The sequence below is a fragment of the Capsicum annuum genome, chromosome 12 (assembly GCF_002878395.1).
Source record: "Capsicum annuum cultivar UCD-10X-F1 chromosome 12, UCD10Xv1.1, whole genome shotgun sequence".
Classification (NCBI taxonomy): Eukaryota; Viridiplantae; Streptophyta; class Magnoliopsida; order Solanales; family Solanaceae; genus Capsicum; species Capsicum annuum.
The window spans coordinates 209,672,358-209,681,507 of NC_061122.1; the positions used below are offsets into that span (position 1 = coordinate 209,672,358).

The 9,150-nt window shown below is 35.1% G+C and overlaps 1 non-coding gene across 1 annotated transcript; it reads left to right on the forward strand.

Moving 5' to 3' along the window:
- The first annotated feature begins 8,117 nt into the window (after positions 1-8,117).
- On the forward strand, positions 8,118-8,190 carry TRNAE-CUC. Its single transcript has one exon. It is a non-coding gene; the product is annotated as a tRNA-Glu (tRNA).
- The last annotated feature ends 960 nt before the right edge of the window (positions 8,191-9,150 follow it).

Below are 9,150 nucleotides of genomic sequence, written 5' to 3' on the forward strand. Positions count from 1 at the left end.
TCCTTTTTAGCATCTGCAACAGCTGCTGCTTCTTTCTCAGCTTTTTTTTCTTCCTCAGCTTCTTTTTTTTCTCCACCTTCAACAACTATTTCTTTCTCACCTTCTGTAATACCCCATATTTATACCTAACTTAAATTCATTTTGAAGATGTCAAAGACATGTTTTAAAGATGAATACACTTTATATATGTGGAATTTTTAATATATTCACTTTTTATTGTGTGTAAAATTCAATAAGCTTTCCATCGATACCAAATTCGCCCAAATTCGACACCCAAGCGAAGAGTTAGAGCCTTTTTAGTGAGACAGTGTATCACCTAAGCCATCAGTGCGTCGCGGAGCCAGCTTAAACGGTAATTGTCAATTTCTAGTGTTGCTCCGTGATAGTGGCGCGTCGCACCCCTTTTCCAGTGTTCCAACGCGATACCACCGCGTCGCGGTAAGATTTTAGGTTGCGTCCAAGGTGGAAACGCAATTGTACCACGTCGCGCCACCATGTAATTTTTTAGTTGTCACTGTCCAGAGACACGGTGCGATAGCTTTGCGTCACGCTAGGGGTCCAGATCGAAAATTTTTCACAAAAATTAAAAGACTCGTTCAATGTTAATGGGTCTTTTTCATGATTTTATTCCACCCAGATGTGGGATTTAAGCCCTAAAAATGTCCTTAGCTACATATTATTTACTTTTTCCTCAATATCAAGAACATTCTCTCTCAAGAAAATAAAACCCTATCCCTTGAGAATCAAGATCAATATCAAGAAATTCATCCAAGAACCTTCAAGGTTTTTTTTCTCAGGTATGCATAGTATTTATTCATGGATTCCTTTCGTCCATGAATCCCAAGAATCAAGTTTTAAACTATGAATTATGATATTCATGCTATGTGTTGATTATGTTCATATGGTTATTGTTGTTGTATGATTTCCAAGTTGGAATCTTTACGTGTTTCTATGAAAACATGTTAGTATGTGAGTTGAAAACCATGAATTTTAGTTGGTTATGATATGTTAACTTGATGATTATGATATGCCCTAAGTCATGCACCCTAAGTGTTTGACAAAATGCCTAAGAGACTAGAAATTATGTAATATGTCTCAATTGTGACTTAAGTGAAGGATTCATGTTTTACCCTTATGTTCAAATAACTTCCGTGCTATTGATGTGCAATATAGATGTTTGTTGGAATGCGCATGATGTTAGAGTATGAAATTATGACATTGAGTATATGCATTCCTACCATGTACAAGATTATGATAACTATGTACTTCATGAAATCCCCAACTTATTATATTATGGATTGTTGATGTTCAAGAATGTCATGCCTTGTCAGTTTCCTTCTATCACGTCCTGGGGGTACTTGTACCTGATAATTTAGTTGTGTTCCTAGAGCCAGTGTCAGTTTTCATAATACTCTCAGACAAGCCACGATAAGTAGAATTCAGTCAGTCACATAACTCAGAAAAACTCAATAAATTCAGTATCAGTCCAGTACTCAGTAATCCAGTAATCTTAGTACTCAAAAATCTCAGACATCTCAGTCAGTTATCAGATCTCAATAGTATTTCATCAGTCAACGGAATCCAGTGAACTCAGTTCAATCTAGTTAATCAGTATAATCAGTAACAGCTCAGTCATTCCTAGTGTGAACTAGCAAAATCAGTTCAGTTTACTATTCAGTTGGAAGTAGAATTTAGCACCGAGCGAACCCAAGGATGAGGGCACACATTGACGATAGAGGGTGTTACCCTTAGAAGCAATCCTTGCATTCCATAACTGTGTAACCATCCTAGGTTGAGATATCAATACTGTTAGTTGAGGGTTGATTAGGTCAATTAACACTGTTAGATGAGGGTCCCACCATTCTCCTTTGGGGACACTGTCAGATGAGGGTCACTCATAGCTTGTCCTTACTCATAGCTTGTCCTTACCAGTGGCGTAGTATTGATACCCTTCCAATTGGGGTTACAAATTGGACCCCAACTCAGCTATAATAGCTTATTAGGGGCATGTCGATTAGATAAATTCTCCCACAATTTCAGTTATAGAATCAAGATTGTCAGATACAGTCACTCAGTCTCAGTAATAGAACTCAGATAGTTCTACAAATATCAGGACTATCAGATATAGTCACTTAGTACAATATGGAACTCAGATAGTTTCATCAGAATCTAGACTGTTATATATAGTTACTCAGTATCAGTTATCAGTAGTTCATGTTATCAGTATTCAGACTCAGTAGTCAGTATTACCACGTATTCAGTTTTAGTTACTTATCTATGCATGTATTCTCACGTTCATGTTATACAGTCAGTTAGTAGTGTTCATGCATATGAACCCTTTGCATTCAGCCTACCTCACTTGCATACCAGTATATTCAATTGTACTGACATATTTGCGCTATGGTATTTTATACCATAGGTTCAGAAGCACGAGCTCTAAAGCATCAGTAGCATTCCAGTTTCAGCAGTCAGAGCCAGCAGTGAGTCCTCATCATTCGAGGATGTTATTATTTGATTATTTTATTCCTTCAGTACTTAGTTTATTTCAGTAGTTAGGAGTTAGTTGGGGACATGTTAGTTGGGGACATGTCCCATCAACTCCACAGTTTTCATACAATTTAGAGGCTTTTAACTACAGTACATTCAGACAGTTTATTTCAGTTTTGGATATTTCTATACCTCGTTCAGATATTGTTTTATCAGACATGTTATATTTTTGAACCTTACGGCCTTACAACTTATATTCCGTATTTATACAGTATATCATGCAGTGCTCAATTATAGATATCAGTCATGGGTTAGCTTGTGGTCCTTCGAGGTCACGGGCACCGTGTAGCGTTTTGGGTACCAGACTCGAGGCGTTACACCTTCATTTTCTTCCTCAGGATGGATGATTTTTTAACCCATTTTCAACACAATCTACACCTGTAGAACAAATCTCCCATTTTCAGTTCATAGACCACAATAGTCTATCAACAGAAATAAGTCAATGCTCAAATGAAACCCCCCCTAAAAAACAAAGAAATACCCCATCAAAATCCAACATGCAGTATCAAAATCAAACTAGTGCACCTAATCAAACTAATTAGCTATTAATATTTTAATTTTCACTATTCAAGCCATCATATTTTAAAAGAATTTCATACGTCTAAAAATTGATTTCAATCTAGGGCATTCTCATTTCATAGACCACGGGTCTACAGACAGAAACAGGTCACTATTCGAATCAAAATGCCAAAATAACTCTTCCACCATCAAATAGTTCACTATACACATTAATAACTGAACCAAAATCCAAGATGCACTATCAAAACACAACAATTGCTAAAAATCAAACAAGTGCACCTAATCAAACTAATTATCTATTAAGCTTTCAATTTCTAATATTTCAGCAACCATATTTCAAAAGAATTTCATACGTCTAAAGATTGATTTCAATCTAGCATTTTGATTTCATAGACCACGGGTCTACGGACAGAAATAGATCATTGTTCGAATCAAAATATCAAAATAACTCTTCAAATAATGATTATCCCACCATTCAACACTTCTTTGCTAAAAAAAATAGAACTAAACCAAAACTCCTTAATCAACTAAATTCGAAGAAAAAAATTCCTACATCACTACGAATCGATTAGCAAAGAAATTAAACCTATTTAAATGGATCTACAAATGATTGAAACATGATTTTAACTGATCTTACGAAGCAACAACGAGCTCTTAGCAGCTACAGAAGAAGGAAAAATGAAAATGGCGTTTGGGGAGAAGAGTTCTTGAAAGCGGGAGTTGGGAGACAATTTAAGAAGAGAGAGAAGGTTTTTTTTATATTGGAATAAGTGGATGGGTGTTAGTGTATTATGTTAAAATTGTAAAGTTAGAAAAATGATACAATGGTTCCTTAGTCCACATGTGGGCCTACTTTTTTCAACTTTTACACATTTTTTACACCCTAACCCTAAAAAATAATTCAAAAAGAAATTTAGTGTCCCTTTGACAAAATAGTTTTGAGAAAGGTAGCTTTTGCCAATTTTTCTCAAGTTTTTAGGTATATATCTCAATTATTTCATCAAGTATCTACTATCTCCCAATATAGGTGACGTGTAATTCTTGCCACCAAGATTTAGCAAAAGTGAATAAATCTACCTATAATAATTAATTTGGACCCTAATCTTCCTATGTTTTTCACCCACTTTATTGGCCATTAGGCTACATCTCAGGGTGTTACTAGAGTACTTGTGGCACATAATAGTCTAACGCACATGACTTGGCCTACAGATGACACGGGAATAATCTTGGATATGAACTTAATGGAGTGCATGTTGGGTCCGAGACTTGGTGTGTACAATTGAAGTGCAAAAGGGAACTAAGTGCACTAAAAATCAGCCAACATATTACACTTGATGGGCACCTAAGTCTCTAAGGGGCCTTTTGGTCTTTTTGTATTTTATTTGTAACCTAGTATAAATAGAACATTGTAGGGCTTTTAGACCTAGTTTATTGTTGATGTTGTAAGTCTTAAGACATTGGAAAATACAAGTCCTCTCTTCTCTTTGGAGGAAAAACCGAAACTAGGATACAACAATAGGGTGGATTCTCTTTTGTTGTTGTTTGCTAGGAAACATTGATTCTTGGGAGGTGGATTCCAATCTTGTGTCTTTGTAAGAGATAGGTTTATTTTTGTGGATAGTGTTAAGGGTTCAATATTATCCATTCTTGGGTTCTTAAGATTATACCTTCATGTGGTCTATCTATCTATCCTTTTACCTTCTTGTAATCTTGTTTATTATTTGTGTTGTAATCTTGTGTTCTTGTTGTTATTGTTAAATCCGAATCTTGTGTCTTCTTTTTTATCATCTTGTGTTAATCTTGTTCTTGTTCTTATTACTGTTTTGGTGTTAAAATACACATTGTATCTTATATTATTCTTGTTGATAGTGAATCCGAGAATGGTCTCCATCTTGGTCCTCGGATCCTTAAGATTGTGGACTGATTTGGAATGTGTTTTGTGTCTTTCGTTGTCATTATTGTATCATTTGTTATCAAATAATGGCTTGATATTGTTCCCACAAGATCAATCTTGGGCTTGTTAGTGGAAAAAAAAAATATTCAAAACTGAAAATTTCAGAAAAAATAGCAATCTGTCCGTGTTGTGTTCTTGGTCGAAAAGTGTGTTCTTGTTGTGTCTTGGCCGAGGTTTTCACTTGTATTTGTTATCTCTAAGTGTTAGTTTTGTTTCTCACTAACACATTAAGTCTATATCTAGATTTGAGCTTTAAAAATTGATGTTGTTGTTGTGAACATAAGACTTGGCCGAATTGTTGTTGAAACATTATTGTGGTGGACTGTTTTGGCCTTGTGATCTTCATCTTGTTGTTGTTATAAGATTGGCCACGTGGTATTTTTGCTCATTGGTGGCCTAAGAACCATCTTGTTAAAGTTGTAGTTGTCTTGGCCAAGTGTCGAAGATATTGTATTGTGAAAATTGAAAGTTGGCCATGTGAAAATTGTGGGTGTCTTGGAGATTGTTGTTGGTTGTTCTTGGTGATTGTTGATGTTGTTCATGGAGTTTTTCACAACCTTCATAGTTTTTTAAAATAAAGTGAACCTTAGATCTATAAAGGTGAAGGGAAAAAGGTAAAGCTTTGTTAGTCTTGAAAGACTTACCATCACTCATCAACTAGTCAATCACATCTCAACCACTTTCCAACAACTTTCCATGGTTCAAGAATCCATGTTTTAAGGGTAGTACAAGTCTAGTCAAAGATATTTGAGTCTTGAATTTTGAATTGAAAAGAACCTCCAAAGACTAGTTTGTATTTCCCTTCATTGAACAAGTTCCACCAAAGGTCCCAAATTGAAAATTGACGAAGACTTGAACTTTTGAAATTAACAACTTGATAAAACCAAATCAATACGTGGCTGCCACATCACGTTTTGCTGTTCACACGACAAAATTTTAAGCTTAAATTATTGATCTTTTAGTTTCATTAAGGTATCTCTTTAGTTTCGTTTGTTGATTCCATTACTAACTTACGAGCTAGTACTAGATTGTAAGTTAGTTTTGAAACCGTTCTTCGTGTTAACTTTCCTTTGTGTGTCTTAATCCTTTGAGTTATTGTAACGTCCTTGTGTTTTTTTTCCTTACTCTTTGGAGTCGTTTTCAACATTGGATTCACCTCTTAACACCTCTCGGAGTACAAGAAAGCTTTCAATACTTGTGAGATTGAGTGTGAGGGATCCGAGAGACCCGAAATAAAAGAAAGAGTGAGGATGTTTTGTATAACTAACGTGTTTTCTATTTTGTAGGTAACTTATTTGCCACAATGGATACCATTTTGGCCCACCTTGATGCTATTTCCCGAGAAATAGCTAAGGCGAATGCGGGTCTTGACAAATTGGGCTCGGATATGTCTATTATACTTGAGAGGTTGGATCGAGTGGAGAGTCGAAGGAATTCTCTTGATTCTGCTTCCGAAGCTTTACCTCAAGCAATCAATCCTCCAAGACCACCACAAAATGACATAGACATAAGCCAAGCCACCAAATGTCCTCTAACCCGAGACCTACATAGGTCGATCCCTCCTCCATTCAATCAAGTCCAACAAAAAGGACTTGGAAGCCAAATCTCACCCGTCCAAGCTCCACAACCGAAGCTCCACTTTATCAAATCAATCCTCTCAACCGAAACTCCACTTCACCAAAGACGACATGTCCATGTAGAGGAGAATGGTAGAAAGGAACATGACGGATATGGAGTCTACGACGATGCTTGTATGATGGTAGGAGACTTGTTTCTGATGAGATTGAAGACAAGGATCAAGATGGAGAGGAAGTCGAGATTCAAAATGAAGATGTTGGTCGAGACTTGTGTTAATGTTTTGCGGGCTGTTTTGAGTGGTTTATTTTAAAGTGGCCGATAGAACGAGGTGAAGCCGTGAATTTGTAGGCAAATTCCTCTCAAGATGGAGAGGATGATACGGGAATAATCACGGATATGGACTTAATGGAGTGCATGTTGAGTCCGAGACTTGGTGTGTACAATTGAAGTGCAAACGGGAACTAAGTGCACTAAAAATCATCCAACATATTACACTTGATGGGCACCTAAGTCTCTAAGGGGCTTTTTGATCTTTTTGTATTTTATTTGTAACCTAGTATAAATAGAACATTGTAGGGCTTTTAGACCTAGTTTATTGATGATGTTGTAAGTCTTAAGACATTGGAAAACACAAGTCCTCTCTTCTCTTTGGAGGCAAAACCAAAACTAGGATATAATAATAGGGTGGATTCTCTTTTGTTGTTGTTTGCTTGGAAACATTGATGCTTGGGAGGTGGATTCCAATCTTGTGTCTTTGTAAGAGATAGGTTTATTGTTGTGTGTAGTGTTAAGGGTCCAAGATTGTCCATTCTTGAGTTCTTAAGATTATACCTTCATGTGGTCTATCTATCTATCCTTTTACTTTCTTGTAATCTTATTTATTATTTGTGTTGTAATCTTGTGTTCTTGTTGTTATTGTTAAATCCGAATCTTGTGTCTTCTTTTTTATCATCTTGTGTTAATCTTGTTCTTGTTCTTATTACTGTTTTGGTGTTAAAATACACATTGTATCTTGTATTCTTCTTGTTGATAGCGAATCCGAGAGTGGTCTCCATCTTGGTCCTCGGATCCTTAAGATTGTGGATTAATTTGGAGTGTATTTTGTGTCTTCCGTTGTCATTCTTGTATCAACAAATGTGCACCCTTTAACAATCACTTATCTGAATATATAGAATATAGCTCAATACTATAGTTTAAAATCATAAGAGGTCTCATCTGAAACTACAATAACATATTTAGTGTAACTCCATAAATAAAATATAAAAAAGATACAATGCATGCAAAACCTTATTTATACCTTAGTAAGGTAGAAAAGTTATTTTTAATAGATATCGGCTCGTCTCGTCTTAAACTATAGTTAATGCTTATTAATGTCTTACTTCAGTATGATTGTACTGAAGAATCTTATTGGTGTTTTTCTTGATTAGCTTTACTCTGCTAATCAAAAGAAACCATTTTTTCTGCCTTGTCACATGTGTTTAAAATTTAAATTTCAATGACAATCACTGTTCATTAACCATCCGTTGTAGTCTAGTAGCTTAGGATACTCGGCTCTCACCCGAGAGACCCGGGTTCAAGTTCCGGCAACGGAATATTTTAAAACTTCTCACTCTCCCTCCCACCCCCACCCCAAATTCCTTTTATGTTTTGGATTTTTCTTTTGATTTCTCGTATTGGAACTCGACTAAATTTGGATCACACACTGCTAGGCACATGTTTATGGGACGACGCTTCTAACAAAGGGTTTTTTTTCATTCCAACAGACTTACCCGATATTTTATGTGTTCATGTAATGATGTATGCGTATTAACTTTTTATATCGTTTTATTTTTCAGGAACACCCACTACAACAAATTTGATTATTTGGGACGAATTATTTTGTCACTTATAAGTCATATTTCGTCGCAAAAGATTTAGCGTGACGAAAAAAATTTCATCAATCAATCGTCTCCAAAGGTTGGTCGCTAAAAGTAGACAAAGACGATTTAGTGTTTCGTCGCTAAAAAATTAAATTGGCTACAAAAAATAAAAAAATCGTCCCCAAATGTGTAACATTTATGACGAATCTTTTTGTCATTAAAATATAATTTTTTTGTAGTTGATAATATGATTTTGTCACTAAAAAGTTATCAATACAGACAAAATTTCATCGTCGCTAATTATTTAGTTCAATCAGCGACAACACCAATTATCACTAGAGTTATATATATTTCGTGGTTGAACAAATATTCTTTCGTCACTATTGACAACTTTTTGTATACAACAAAAATTTTCGTCCTTAAATATATGAATTAGTGACAAATTTATTATAATAAAGATTAATAATTTTGTAGTTAAATCTACCATTTTGTCACTAAAAATAGTATTTTTTTACCTACAATGTAGAATCGTCACTAAATTATTATAATTACTGACAATTATAATTGTCATAAAATACAAAATTAATTTGTATCAAAAAATAGAAAGATATTGAGACAAATACACACGTCACTAAATATAGTCAAACTTATGACGAACAAGTTTATTTCATGACAATCAAGTATTTGTCTTGA